Here is a 16,109-nt window from a genome sequence, read left to right as displayed (position 1 = left end):
AGTAGCTGTAACCTCGCGCAATTTACCGGAAGAATACTGTTCCATTCCTACTGAATTACTATTGAATAGTAAACTCCATAGATCTAAAAGCGACATCTTTTTATTTACCTACATTTCACAGCATACAGATTGGTATAAAAGTATTTTAAAAAGCAATTCTGCTTACCGTAAAGCCAATGTATATTCTCTCATGAATAAACAATGTTGCCATGTTATAGCCAGTTTGCAGATGTTTGTATTAATTATAATATTCTATTCATATTTTTGTATGTAATAAAGATTTTCTTTTTTCTAAAAAGTTTGACTAGGTTTTTCCTAAGATAACAAACTCGTCAAATAAATCTCTTTTCCACTTACATAGCTGTTTATATATTTAAAAATAGATAGATTAATGGTCATTAATAAATTAATGATTGGTCTAGATTAGAATGGTCGCTTTAGGTATCCCTATCTTGACGTTGGAAGGCGTAGAACAGTGACGGCGTATCCTTTAGCGTGGTAAACTTTGAAAAACCTGGTGCCATGCCACATACAGAAATAATCATTTTGATATTTGGCAGCCATAGTAGAAAAAAGATTTATTAAATGACCCCACTTTATGATCATTGATCTGAGGGAAGTTTGCCAGATCCTTATTCTCAATAAATACCGTAATTTCTTCAAAGTATACTTCCATAAATCGCTTATTATTTAAAATTATATGATAATTTTTTGTCTCTGTCGATGCGTGTCACTTATAACATTTGTGCCATAAGGTTCGCCATCTAAGGCGTAGAATAAGGTTACGTGTAAACAGCATTAGACGTAGAAAGAATGCATGTCACGTGTGTAGTAATCAGCACATATTGAAGACGAATGATAAACACTCTCAGAACAGTATCATATTGTCTTTTAGGTCCGTTTCATCAGAACCTAAAGTGGAATCCTTACACAAGACTGAATAACCGCTTTTGGCTCTTTAAAAGGCTTCTTGTCTAACAGATCAGAACTGATATTTAGTAAACAAACAATTAGCTTATAACTAGGGATTTAAGCCCCATCCAGCCTTAAAGCACGTTTGGAATACAATTCTGGGGTTCAGCTAAACTATGCTAAATTCCACAAATCCAAACCGTTTAATCCGAAATACTTCTCAACATAATTTCAATGCTCCATATTTTGTGATATGCAGCGATTTTAAAATCGTTGTTATTGCTCATCGTTTCGGCCTCTTCAACTCAAAACTTTTTTCAACATTTGACAAAATTCTTCAATATCCATTCACTGTATTTTAGTGTTTTTAAACCTTATTTTTTGAATATTTCACTCATGTATGATTATGCGAATTAACGCCTCGAGAATACGCAACAGAATGTTTCTCTAACCTTTCATGGGTGACTTCTAACGCTTTAACTATTTGTGAGGAAGAAGACTCTTAGCCTCTCTTATAAAGTGCTTTAATTAATGGTAAGGTAGTAAGTCCTGTTTGATTCTTTCTTAAGGTAGATCAACATCTGAGAACAATGACGCCGAAAGCTTCTTTCAGTGTACTGTCGGCTTCTGAACAGTATTCTCTCGTTACAGACTTCATTGTCCACCAACGCACTGTGAGCAGCAAGAAACTTCTAGGAAGGAAAAAATCTAAGAGACCAGCAACTGGATTTATACCAGCGATCTCCACGATGTTAACTACAGAGTTAATAATCCTCTCCCTTCTTGTTTGAGGAAGTTTTATGTATTAACAGAGTCTTATTACAATGACTCTAGACAATACTCAAGGGGTACTTAGAGCTTGAAGAAAATTTTGTAAGTTATAACTGAGAATTACAATAAGGAAAACTAAATTTATGCTTCCAACCATTTAGGAGAAGAAAAATATCTTATTTAAAATTCAAAAAGAAATAATCATGGCAAATTTAATAGTTACAAAAAAACCTTCTCCATTGTAGATTATGTTTTATTCATATTGTATTAGAAGTGCAGGCACCTTGTGACTTTAAGAGGTCTAGGTTTGCCGTTACCCATGAGGGAACATAAAAGATAAATCGCAGATAAAAACGGTTTGCCTACCTGGTCTCAATAATATTATCACAGGTTGAGAATGCATCCTTGATGCAACGGACCGTGTAAATCTTTTAATAGCTAATACTGTACCATTAACTCTTTCACCTAACCTGTACACAGTTACCTGTTTTCAACCATAAATTTATTCTGGAATAAACAACTAATAGTGGTTGATAATTGTTGATAAGAAAGAACTGAAAGTTTTAATTAAAAACTTAATAAAACTGAGAAACAGTATTATCTAACTTTCTATTGAAGTAGAGAAATTTGAAGCTGATTTGAATATTTAACCTAAAATAGATTTGTTGGGGAAATGCAGGGGTCATTTGAAAAAAGTAGTGAACACACTAGCTCTAATTCATACCCAATTTGTGAATGTGTTAGTGAAAATTAGATCAAAAACAAAATATTGCAATTAGTAGTACCTAATTTAGATTAGGTAACCAATCATCTTGGAACCCAGAGGTTATTACCGCCTATTTTAATGAGAATTTTTGTTTATAAAAATTAATAGTTTTGAAAAAGAGAACAATTCTTGTTTTTCGCATATTGCCTAATCAGATAGAGAGGCCGTGGTATTTTATTTAAGATTCTTTTCACTAAAAGTGATTTTAAGTCAAGTTACAGGGTTGCCACGTTCTCCTCGAAAGAGACTTTTTAAATTAAAAGAAATGTAAATTGAAGCCAACTTTTACTAAATGTTCGAACTTTGACGGAAATCTTAAGGAAAATATCCAAGAAAGGATCTTAAAATATAACAATAGGTACATCATTCAAATTCCTCAAAATTGAACCACTTCTTACAGTTTCATATTAACCAAAAAAATGTGAAAAAGAATTTTTATTAAGAAATGCTAAATTTTCAGAGAATTGGGTCCGCCTAAATTTTTGAACTTTTTTATATACTTGTAATTTTTTTTGTAAATTTATTTATTACGAATATTTTGTCTAAATGATTGGGATTTTGTTAACATTTTTGAAAATGTTGAGAAAACTTTTCGGTTCATTTGTTTTCATACAAATTATTTGGTTTTTTTTTTTACAGCCCCATTTTGTTGCCTCTTCATGACGGTTGGATTGGAGGTCTTTGTTTAATTATCCTTAAAGGGCTTATCCTTTGTTTAAGAAGTTTCTAGGAGGGGAATCCGGGATCTCGATGAGGGAATACAATACATTACCCAAAGAGCTAATCCCGTACCTTTAATTTCTTAAAATGTTTTTAGAAATTTACTCTTTGTTTAACAATGTCTTAAATTGATTATAAAAAACCTTAATATTAAAAATTAATTATAATAAAAAGTTAAAATAACAATAAATTATTTAAGTTTAAAATAATAATTGAGACTTGAATAAACCACAGTTAGCGGCATCAATGGAATCCCCTCCGAGTTTAAACGGAAATAATCCATTATCTAGGATGAAATTGATCCATATCTCATGGATGAACAGTTCTCTTGGCACTGTCTAACATAAGATAAAGATAAAAATAATGTACACAATAAATGAAAATATACTTGTCCTCAAGAAATAGAGATAGCTTGTACAAATTATGTGCACACCTATACATATTCATTTTTGTCCATTCAACAACTAGCATTAAACAATTCATTCTCATTAGCAAAGATCAGTTGATGAAGCCTCAACTTTGTTGAATAAAACATATAGATATTGCTTCAACAATTATCATATTCTTTGTAAACATCAAGTTAGCTTAAATTGCATATATATTTATAAATACTTTTTTTTTTCTTGTAATGTTCTCTCAAGTTTATCTACTTTTCTTGAAGAAATTTCTACAGTGAAATACGAATGTAATCACAAATTATTCTGTCTTTTATAGTGCTAACTCACCATGTATGTGGGAAGCTGCTATTTACACGTCTTTGTGATTTATTCTAAAGTTGTTCGTTGTGTATGCAACGAAGCGCAACAAGTAGGCATGGTTAGTAACTGTAGTTTACTCTTTGATTTCACAGTATATTCCTACCGTAGCATGAATTAACAGCCTTTTTATTTTCTATTATTATTAATAATCTTTTTGTTCTGAATTTTCATTTACCTTGTAACCTGCACAGAGTGTTGATGGCTTCGCCGTGTTAGAATCTAATACATTATCCAGTAGAATCTTTATCAGCTTCTTTAGATGTCGTAAAGATTGTATAATAAGATTGTATTTATAAAGGTTGTGTATCTTATACGAGGGGGTACCCAAAAATAACCGGAATTGCGTTGCCGCGCATGGAGCTTATGTAGTACGCATTTCTGCCGCTAGACGTGTATAGCGCAATTCCTTGCCAGTTCAGTCCTGTCTGTGTTGTCTGCTTGGCTTGTTCTGTTCATCTGCAGTGATTGTTTTTACCAGCGCTGTTTTGTTCTTTTTTTCGTTTTTTATGATGGCAAGTTTAAGTGAACAACGTGCAGCTCTGAAATTTTGTTTTCTACTCGGCAAAAATGCTGCTGAAAGTGTTTTAATGTTGAAAACAGCTTACAAAGATGACGCTATGGGAGAAACTCAAGTATACGAGTGGTTTACTCGGTTTAAAAATGGCGACATGTCGATTGATGACAAACCTCGTTCTGGACGTCCATCAACTGCCCGAATCGACGAAAATGTTGAAAAAATTCGAGAGCTGGTGTTCACAGACCGTCGACAGACAATTGATCAACTGTCAGAGAGTAGTGGGTTATCTTGGAGCTCGGTTCAGCGAATTTTATTGGAAGATTTGGGGATGAAAAGGGTTGCTGCCAAGTTTCTTCCTCGAGTTCTGACTGACAATCAAAAAGAACATCGAGTTGAAACATGTCGTGCTTTGAAACAACAGCTTGAAACTGATCCAGACTTTCTGTCAAAGGTCATTACTGGTGATGAGTCATGGTGCTATGGTTATGACCCAGAAACAAAGCAACAGTCGAGCCAATGGAAGACGTCATCTTCACCCCGACCAAAAAAATGTCGTCAAGTCAAACATCAAAACAATAATGATTTGCTTTTTTGATGCCAAAGGCGTAGTCCATTCAGAGTTTGTCCCCCAGGTCAGACCGTCAATCAAACCTTGTATTTGGAAGTTTAGAAAAGATTGCGCAATAGTGTTCGCCAAAAAAGATCCGATTTGTGGCAAACAGGAGACTGGTTCTTCCACCACGACAATGCACCTGCACACACAGCCATCTCTGTTACACAGTTTTTGGCTAAAAATGGCATGGTTCCGCTGCCCCACGCACCTTACTCGCCTGACCTGGCTCCGTGCGACTTTTTCTTATTTCCACGCATGAAAAAAGGCATGAAAGGTCACCGATTTGACAACATTGAAGAGGTCAAGAAAAAAACGAAGAAGGAGCTGTCAGCCATTTCTAAAGATGACTACAAAAAATGTTTCGAACAGTGGAAGCACCGGTGGGACAAATGTATTAGTTGTAATGGAGAGTATTTTGAAGGGGATAAGGTTGTTCTGTAAAAAATTTGTAAATAAATAGCTTTTAAAAAATAATTCCGGTTTTTTTTGGGTACCCCCTCGTACAGGGTGTCCGGGCTAAGTTGTCCACCCCCTTTTTCTCGGTAATTATTGATGATAGAAAAAAAGTCCAAATCGTAACTTCATTTATTTTTTGAGTAGTATCTAATGATATTATAAAATACGAAATTCTGCTGCTGATGTGCAGGTTAGAGGAACCAAAAAATTTATACAACAAAGTTGTATTTTCGTAGAACAAAAAGACGCTAAGGTAGTCCTGTTCTTTCATTATGTAACTTTCTTCCCAGGATTCTTGGTAATAAACTCAACATACATTGTACAAGGGACCAGAAAAAGAAGAAAGAAGCAGATCTCTTTGTTTATTCCTCCTTTCTCAAGAAGTTTAGGTTTTCTGAGGGAAATCTAGCGTCATTTCCAGCTAAACTTAAACCCAAATAATGTGAACAAGTTTTAAATAATTTATAAGAAAACATTTGCAGAAAAGTCCGATTTTGCATAGCACTCCTTGGCCTAGAAAGAAATAGGAACAAAGGAGGGTCAAAAGAAAAAAATAAACAATAATAATAATAAAAAAAAATGGCGAAATGGAGTCAATAAAATGGAATAGAGATAAGACTCAGTAAAATATATTATCCGAAAGCGTGTAAGGACGATAATGCTTTGAATGAACTATAGCACTAACTATAGCTACTGGCCGGGTGCAATGTTCTTTAAAAGACTTCAAGTACTACCTGACATTATCTATCGACCTCAATAAATGTTTCATACGAAGGACAGAAAATGTAAAAAAATAATATTGTCTAGGTTACCACATGATTCACTTCGTTAGCCAACAACCAAACGCCAAAACAATGAAATTGTTGGGATAGATCAATAATATTTGTACTATAGTCAGGGAATGAAATGCGAAGACAATTGCTTTTTATTTTATAGTATCAATAATGAGAATTATATAAACACTGAGCAACAACACAAAAGTTTAAGTCCAAACTTTTCATTATGTGCAAAAAAAAAGTTGGTAGCTTAAGTGGTCCACTTATGGAAAGGAGCTCGGTTTTTCATCTCTAAACTCACCCTTTCGAAATAAATAGGCAAGTCCAGGGGGCCCTAGAAGAAGTAAACTACGAGTATACGAGGGTCGTTTGAAAAGTCCGTGCAAAGTCAGAGAGATAGCACTACTGGCGCGTATCGAGGTTATGTTTAGCTAGTAGCATCTCTTGGAAGAACACACACCAAGTTTCAGCCAGATCGGTCTATTTCTTTGTGTTTGGCATTCGTTTGAATCGAGGAAGTCGAGTGATTTTCAAAAAATGGACGAAAAAGAATTTCGTGTGTTGATTAAACACTACTTTATGAAAGGCAAAACGCCTGAGGAGACTAAAGAGAAGCTTGATAAACATTATGGTGACTCTGCACCTTCGATTAGAACAGTTTATAAGGGGTTTCAAAATTTTCGGAGTGGCCATATGGGCACAAGTGACGCTGAACGTTCTGGACGCCCTGTTGAGGTTACTACTCCAAAAATCATTGATAAAATCCATGATATGGTGATGGATGACAGAAGAGTGAAGGTGCGTGAGATTGCTAGTGCTGTGGGCATCTCGAATGAACGGGTACATAATATTTTGCATCAACATTTGGACATGACAAAGCTATCCGCAAGATGGGTGCCGCGATTGCTCACGCTTGACCAAAAATGAAATCGTGTGAAGTGTTGCAAGGACGGTTTGCAGCTGTTCCAGAAGAATCCGTAGGACTTTAAGCGTCGTTTCGTCACTGTGGATGAAACATGGATACATCACTACACTCCTGAGACCAAAGAACAATCTAAACAATGGGTTACCAAGGGGGAATCTGAGCCAAAAAAGGCGAAGACCGTTCCTTCGGCCGGAAAGATTATGGAGACTGTCTTTTGGGATTCGCAAGGAATAATCCTCATCGACTATGTGGAAAAGGGTAAAACTATTACAGGTGCATATTATTCATCGTTATTGGACCGTTTGAAAACCGAGCTGCAAGAAAAACGCCCACGATTGGCCCAGAAAAAAGTCCTTTTCCATCACGACAACAAACCAGCTCACACCTCAGCAGTTGTGGTCGCAAAATTAATGGAAATAGGGTTCCAACTCGTTTCACATCCCCCCTATTCTCCAGACTTGGCTCCCTCGGACTACTATTTGTTCCCCAATATGAAGAAATGGCTGGCGGGAAAAAGATTTTATTCAAACGAGGAGGTGATTGCAGAAACGAATGGCTATTTTTCAGACTTGGACAAATTCAAATCGGAAGGGATCAAGAAACTAGAGCAGCGTTGGACGAAGTGTATAAGTCTAAAAGGAGACTATGTTGAAAAATAAAAAAGGTTTACCCCAAAAAATTGAGTAGTTTTTATTTTTGCACGGACTTTTCAAACGACCCTCGTAAACTCGTATATCATGCTCGAAAACATCAGGGAGTGGTTGTAAAGAGATTCAAAAAATGGACGAAACTAATGTTGCGTAATTCTTTTCTTTTTAGAAAAAACGGAAATAAAGGTGAATATTGTAACAGCTTAGTTAATACTCTTTTGGAAATCCTTTTCTAAAGTAGGCTGTAAGATCAAGTCATAAAGAATAGAAATCTGTCAGTATGAAGTTTAACTTATCTGTAATTGATTTTTAAATCCCAATAAGAAATCTTACTTTTTAAAAATAACAATGCACAGGATGTAGAATATTATCTTAATAAGGATAAGAGTTATTTTAATTTCAACCCGGATGTTTGTGCCACATTTTTATAAAAATTAAATTTGTATACTGAGCGGAAGTGGCGAAAGTGAAAGAGAGAGACTAAAGGTGCGTTTTTTGTTCTTAAAACTTTATTTCCTGTTTGTAATTTTTTTCCTTTCCTGTCTTATTTCTTATTTTTCTAACTTTAGAAGTAATTATATATGTATCTATATAGGCTCTAATCCTGTTGTAGAAGTCAGGGAGGAAAAGAATGCGTATAAACTGCTAGGTATGCTGTCCATCAAACCATTTTTTTCACAGAATGCTTTTTTTTGGGTTGCTCTAACTGTTTCTGTGTGTTCGTGAGAGATATTTAAAGAAATGCACTTCTCTCAGGGAACCCTTAAAAAATATAAATTTTCTTGGAGAAAAAGCTTCAACGATTATAGAAACTTGGTCCCATTATCGTGAAAAATCACAAAAATTTTAGAAAAAAAAAGACAAAGAAATAAATATAAACAGTCGAGCCTCCCATAAAGGACACTCTCACTAGCGACCACCTCCATTTACGGACAGTTTTTTGAATTTCCCCTTTTTACCCTTATACACTTTCTATATAATAGAACCTCCGTCTAACGGACACTCTACTTAGCGACCGCAGACATTGATTCTGGGGAACGGATTAAATGTTTCACCACCCACCAACGACCACCTTTTTATTAAAAGTTCCATACATCTTGTATACCATTTTAATCATTTTTCAATATTACTTTGGACGAACAATATTATTTTTTCCTATGTGTCTCTCAAACGAAAGTGGTTAACTCTAGAAGAGAAAATAAATATGTTGGAAGATTTTTGTAAAAACCAAGTCGAGCCATCGTCAACTTGCCGAAAGGTTTGTTCTATTTTTCTATTAACAGATGATAGTATAAATTATTATTACCATAAATTATTATTGTTAAGAATAAATGTGATGATTATTATAAAAATTATTAATTAAGTCAATAATATGTAGTTTTTTGATGCATTTTTTTGGATAATTAAGAAAAAGATGCATATCATATAGCTGCAATAATTATGCAATTATGTACGTTTTTAAATCTATTAATAATAAACAATTTTTAAATAGATGTTTGGAAAAAAAAAACCCATATTTTTTCATTATGAAACTTGCCTACCTCCTTCTAACGGCCACCTCCAAACAGCGGCCACTTTGCTTTCCCCCGCCAGTGTCCGTTAGTGAGAGGTTCGACTGTACATCCATAATTTTCAGGTTAAACTATTTTGGTAAGTATTCTATTTCGTAACTATGCTACGGACTTTAAAGTTTTACACTTTTCTCCTTTACAGCAATTTCAACTTCAGAATATTTACTTCTAAAAAACGGAAGCGAATACGTTTCCGTTAAGATACGAGATCTTAAAGACTTTATCTAATTTCCAATAAATTTTTTTTTTCAATTCAAGAAGCCTCAGAACATTAATTTATTGTTAAAATTTCTCAATCAATCCTATCATCTTATCCCAGAGAAGCTAAACATCAGTGGTATAAAACAAATTTTCTCTTGTCAACTTATTGATCTTAAGAATTCAATGTTTAAACTAAAATGTGCAACAATTAATTATTATATAACTTTTTAAGTTAGATAAATAATTATAATAATTGCAAGCAAAATAAAATCCAAGGCTATGATCGGCAATCGAACCCACTACCGCAATACATCTCAATTTTGTGGTTTGATCTGTTCCAGATCAGCTATCGTGGCGCGGCTTCAACTTTATCACTTTTTTTATTGCCACTTATATCAGCTTCGCAATAACTATTTATTTCTTAATCTGTTAGTAAGGTTCAAACAAAAGATTTAAAGAAGCCAAAGAGATTCGATATAAATAATTAATATCTTTTCAATTAATGAAGCATAAAAACGTTTAGTACAATGAAAAATTTTATAACATTACAATTCCTGTTATGATGAATATAAAAGTGCCGGAAATGACTATTCTAAATTGTATATACTGCGGAAATAACTTTCGTTGTCAACCCTCACCGATAAATTTAAGATAATATTATTTGTTTCTAAGCCTCGCTTCCAAATAGCTATCCTGATTCAAATAAGTTAAACATCTGCTTATCGGAGAGATCAAGATGAAGTATTGAAAGATTACTAAGGCACCGCGCCGTGTTGTCTCTTCGCAGCAGTAATTAGCAAAGCAAATTAATGCTAATGGAACTGCTACTAGAATGAATGCATGCTGAAGCCAATAATTTGTATTCATTATTTTGAAAGAATTTTTTGTTTAATATCTGACTTCCTAGAAAAGCAATAGTCCTCCTTACAACCATCTACAGTTCAATACTGAGAACTACCTATTATCCTATTCTTTGGAAATTCTCCACCATCTGTATGATACCTAAACCTTCAAAACCCACGCATCTACCTTCCTCTTACCGCCCTATCAGCCTTCTTTCGATTCTAGGCAAAATTTTTGAGAGACTCCTCCTACCACGCCTTCAAGAAAGTTTTGATGGCCTTGGAATTATCCCAAATCATCAATTTGGTTTTCGCAGTTGCCACTCTACAAGCCAGCAGGCCCATCGCGTTGTGGACACCATCGCTACATCACTGGAGCTTAAACATTTCTGCGCTGGAGTATTCTTGGATGTCTCACAGGCCTTTAACCGAGTATGGCACAAGGGTTTGCTATGGAAGCTTAAGGGTATTCTACCAAGCACATACTATCTTATACTCAAATCCTATCTCTCCGACCGATTCTTCCTAGTAACTCAAGGCTCTTCTCGATCATCTATTTTTCCTGCCCTTGCTGGTATACCACAAGGTAGCGTCTTAGCTCCTCTTCTCTACACAATCTTTACAGCCGACTTACCTTCAAATCCCAACACCTCCATATACACCTTCGCTGACGACACTGCCATTCTCTCCACACATACTGATCCTGTCTTCGCTATCCGCTCTCTACAATCTCACCTTCACTCACTAGAACCCTGGCTACAAAAATGGCGAATAAAAATCAACCCAAACAAATCCAAACACATAGTCTTCACACTCAAACGAACAACTCTTGGACCTGTCTTCTTATATAACACTCCTATCCCACCAGCCGACCATGTGCGGTACCTTGGACTGCACCTAGACAAAAGACTAACTTGGAACCCTCATACGAGACTTAAACGGGCTGAATTACACAAACGATACAAACTCCTTGCTAGACTACTGGACAAACGCTCAAAACTAACATTACAGAACAAGCGTCGACTGAACACTTCCCTTCTTGCTCCAATATGGACTTACGGGCTTGAACTTTACGGGACAGCTAAACGATCTAACATCAACAGATTACAAACACTCCAATCTAAAATACTCCGCCGCATTGTAAACGCTCCCTTTTATGTCAGTAACCACTCCATACACACAGACCTCAACATTCCATTTATACCAGAACTTGCCAAAACCCGCTACAACACATTCCACCAAAAACTATCATTTCACCCTAATCCTTTAGCTGCAAACCTATTCTCAACCACACTTCCCTCCAACCCCCGAAGACGGCTGAGGCGCCGTTGGCCCCGTGACCAACTGGTAGACTAATGATGGTCATCACTGGATGATCATCATTCATGATTGCCACGCCATTTTTATTGTACGCACAGCATATTTACTTATTGTACTGCACGAGTGCAGGTGTAAATTTCAAATAAAAGATATAAAAAAAAAAAAAATATCTGAAGCATTTATTTTTGACAGATAAATAAATGTATTTAATTAATTTTTTCATTTCGTTAAAAAATGTTTGCTGTATTTGGTTACAACAAGGAAAATAATGATGGAAATAAGAACTTATTTACACTTAATTGAGATAAATCAAGTACTCATGTAGATCATATTGTCTTGGGTTATCTTGAACTTATCTTGTTTGATTGTCTTGAATGGTAGTGATAAGGTGGTTTGGTCATCGTCTTTGTGGATTTCAAGGGGCGAATTGAGAGGAGATGTTCAGCGCTAAAGAGAGTTAGAGTACTGGAATGAATTCTGTTGTAGAAGGTTGATGTGACAATTGTGGAGACGAAAGAAATATTGTGAAAACAATGTTTACAGTTGGATACATAATAATGACAACTTGTGATACGGTGAAGTTGAGAGCTTAGATTTGGTTCAGGTTGGAACGATTTCCTACATCGAGCATTCCCCAGCGGTATTAGTTAATATAAATAAAGATTTAGAGAGGTTACCGTGTCGTCTAAGAGACATACAAAGCGATTTTGTAGTATGAATTCTATATGAGTCCCTTGTTTATAAGAGGTATAGTCCAAGGTAGCGTACATGGTTGGCAGGTGGGATGGATTTTCCGATTAGAGAGGCTGGAGAGAGGATTTGTCTGTATTCAAGTTTCTAGTTGACAAGGTAGGGAAGAAGAAGAGTAAAGTGATGGCTATGCCACTTCTTCAGGTACCTTGACGTTTCGAAGGGGATTCTAGGCATCACCTAGAATTATGATTATTAAACAAGCAGACGTACGTTGTTGACGGATGCAACAACTAGCGTCCAAAGCAACAAACAATTTTAACTTTTTTATTATCTGAAGAAAGAGAAATTAAAAGATTTATGATGCAATTATTCCCGTTTTCTCAAATATGTTATTCTCGAAGCACCATTTAAAACCTAAGATTTTCGTTTTTTTAATCTTTTATTGTAATTTACCACTGCAACGGTTGTTGCAACAAGCAAAGATGGTACCTGATAAAAAAATAAAAGAAAATCATGATTGGAGAAGGCGACCAGTGGTGCCACTCCAGTAACGTGCTTTGCTCTGACGATAAGAGAAGATCAAGAGGCCATCTTCTCTTCAATCTCCTTAGAGGATTACCTGGTAATGTGGAGGAAGATAGGTGGTTCTATGAGAGGGTTAGGATGAGCTGCTGTAGAGTGGAATGAAATTTGAGAAAACGAGTTTTAGGAAGATCTGTAATGAAAGAGATTTTGAGGTCATTACGGATAATGAGGTTAGATACATAGAACGGAGCGTTAAATAGTTTTCGTAGAATTCTTGACAGTTAAGTCTTGATTCATAGGAACGCTTAGTCGATCCTCATCCTTCGAAGCCGTATGATCAAATAGTCGCAATGACAGTAGATATAATGAGTCTTTTGTTATGTAGGTTAAGTTTCGAACGTTTGTCAAGTAGTCTGACGAGAAGTCTTTATAATCTAATTAAAGAAAATTTTGTAACAAAATCTGTTTAAAAAAACAAATCGGTTATTACTAGAAATGACCCCTAATTGACTTGGATTTCGTAAGAACTACATTTATACAGGGTCAACAATATGTTGAAGACTTGTAGCATAATGATTCTTTTCAAAATATTGCGGGTTTGATCAATATCAAATCAATAAGAAGGCTTTGTAAACATAACTATCTACGTATCTACAAATTTGAAGTAGGTACATACATAAACTGATGGGACAGTTTGGCAAAAGTAAAAAATAATGACTGAAATTGGAAATATTCTTTATCTTTCAGAGAAAATTATGATTCATTTGTTTAAAAAAAAGAAAAAGTAATGTGCAAGATGGTAAGTGATATTCTTATAGTTTTAATTTTTTTTAAAGAAGTCAAGGAGTTTTACAATTCGCATTACTGTTTTTCTAAGACAAATTAAAGTTATTAAAAATTAAAATCTTAAAGAATATCTCACCTTTAATTTTGATAAAAAGGCTTCCCAGTTAAAAAGCAACAGTCAACTCAAAATGCAACAAACAGAAATAAAAACAAAACTAGAACAGAAAATTACGACATTCACTTCACTAAAGTCACCAGCAAACTGATCCTAGATCAACACTTGGAAATATTAAGATTAAAAATATTACCTAGCTATGATGTGAATCCCTTAGATTAGGGCAAGAATGGAGTAGAAGTGGGGATGAAAAGGGTGGTCACCCTTTTGGGGATTTCCATTTTACTTTAGTGGAGTACAATGCCACATAAATCCCTTAGTCTTTAAGCTCTAAAGTCTTTTAGTTTTAGTTATAATTAGGGTCACATCTTTTGGTAATTGCATCGTAATCCTATACTTTAAAAATAAAAAAAATCAAATCAAATATTTGGGTTAATTTCAAAAACTAATACGTGCTAGTATTCTCTGAATTCTAAACTTAATATACAGGGTGTCCCAAGCTATATGGATAACGACTTTTTCTCGGAAACTAAGATAGCTATAAAAAAAACTAAAAAATACGTGTTCCCTTAGTTTTTTGTTAGAAATCCAAATTTAATTTGTAAATTTTTTTTCGGTGCTTCCAGAAGCGAGATACAGGCACCAACTTCATCTTTTCAAAAGAAAAGATGTGGGTTTTTATTTAAGAAATAGATTCCTCTATTTTTTTAAAGAAAAATTTACTTGAACGGTTTTTTTCTGTGAGCGATATTTTACAAGTTATGAATGAAAACATGATTCTTATAAGAAATTTCAAAATGATAATATTATAACGGTTTTTTTGATTGAATAAGATGAAAAGTACTATTTTATTATAAATTTTACTCCTCATTAATATTACAGATCATGCTCGAACTGGCCTCCACCATTAGAGATGCATAGACATGCTGTTTCCTGCTAATTGTCCCTTACTGCCAAAGAAATAGATTCGGCTTTAACCGAGTTACTGGCATCTATTATTCTCTGCTTTAGTTCATCTACAGATGCAATTCATACCCAAAGGAAAATCGCCCCCCGTGTCGATATAACACCATCAGGCATGTAAAGAGATATCTCGGTAGGCTATTTGATGGGCATGTTATATCGACACGGAGGGAATTCAGTGACCACCTCGTTCACCGGATTTGACACCTATGGACTATTTCCTTTGGGGAAACCTGAAAAACAAGGTGATTATTCATAACTTTTATCTTTCTTTTCTTATTTCTGCTTACCTAAAAGCATTTCTAAATCTAGGTGCATCAGAATCAAGCCGGGAATGCATCTGTAGATGAACTAAAGCAGAGAATAATAGATGCCTTTAAAAGTATCTTTAAAAATTAATACAATCCACGACTCCAGTTTTTTTTAAAACTCAAGAGTAAACTGCAAGAATGAAGACATGTACCTCTCAGTATTTTGTGGCTAATTGCAGGAAGAAAAGTCGATAATTTCCTTAGCTCTGTTACGAGAAAGTAATCGAGAATTTATGAATTTTCGAGATCCTTCGAGTGAATCCCCCAAAATGGTAAATTGATGTAATATGTGCAAAAAATGGTAACTAGCACCAAGACCAAGTCTGAGATAATTATTTGGGTAACTAAAAATGAAGTTATTTGGACAAAATACCTACCAAGGTAGGCCTATCACTTTTATTGTCACCGTTTTTCCCCCCTTCCCGGGAAATTGCACTTTTGGGGTGTTTTGTGAGTGAAAAATCCTTTAGAAGCCATTATAAGGTATTTCTTTACAATTTTACGAATCTAAACTAAGTAGGTGTATTCAAGATAAAAGAATCAAATTCTTAACCAAAATTTACCAAAATGAAAGACAATAGATTGATTAGGGTAACTTTAACAATTTTATATTTACAAATAATTATAGTGGTTCATTGTAAATTAAAGTGCGTCATTCAATAAAGAAGGACATGGAGGAAATTTTTTATCGCTGAGTTTGTAAACAAACAAATTTACAGACATTTTCTTAAAAACTATTTTTTTTTTGTGGAAATTAAAGGGGCTTACATCAAGGAGATTATTACCTATGGAATATAAATTGCAGAAATTTGGCATAATCCATCGCAATACTTTATTTACAAGAAAAAAATAAAAGCAAAAAGAAAATAACTTAGAGATTGATTGAATTTGGATTATATTAGCCCGATAAGTAGTTAA

General features: G+C 34.6%; 1 protein-coding gene across 1 annotated transcript in view; it reads right to left on the bottom strand.

The window, feature by feature from the left end:
• Positions 1-16,109, bottom strand: part of LOC141454703 (uncharacterized) — a 670,160-nt gene that overhangs the window by 9,004 nt on the left and 645,047 nt on the right. The gene's annotated exons all lie outside the window — the stretch shown is intronic.

This window comes from Rhodnius prolixus, unplaced genomic scaffold, assembly GCF_049639745.1.
Source record: "Rhodnius prolixus isolate KJV_2025 unplaced genomic scaffold, Rpr scaffold_9, whole genome shotgun sequence".
Lineage (NCBI taxonomy): Eukaryota > Metazoa > Arthropoda > Insecta > Hemiptera > Reduviidae > Rhodnius > Rhodnius prolixus.
This window is presented reverse-complemented; position numbering and strand designations above follow the sequence as displayed.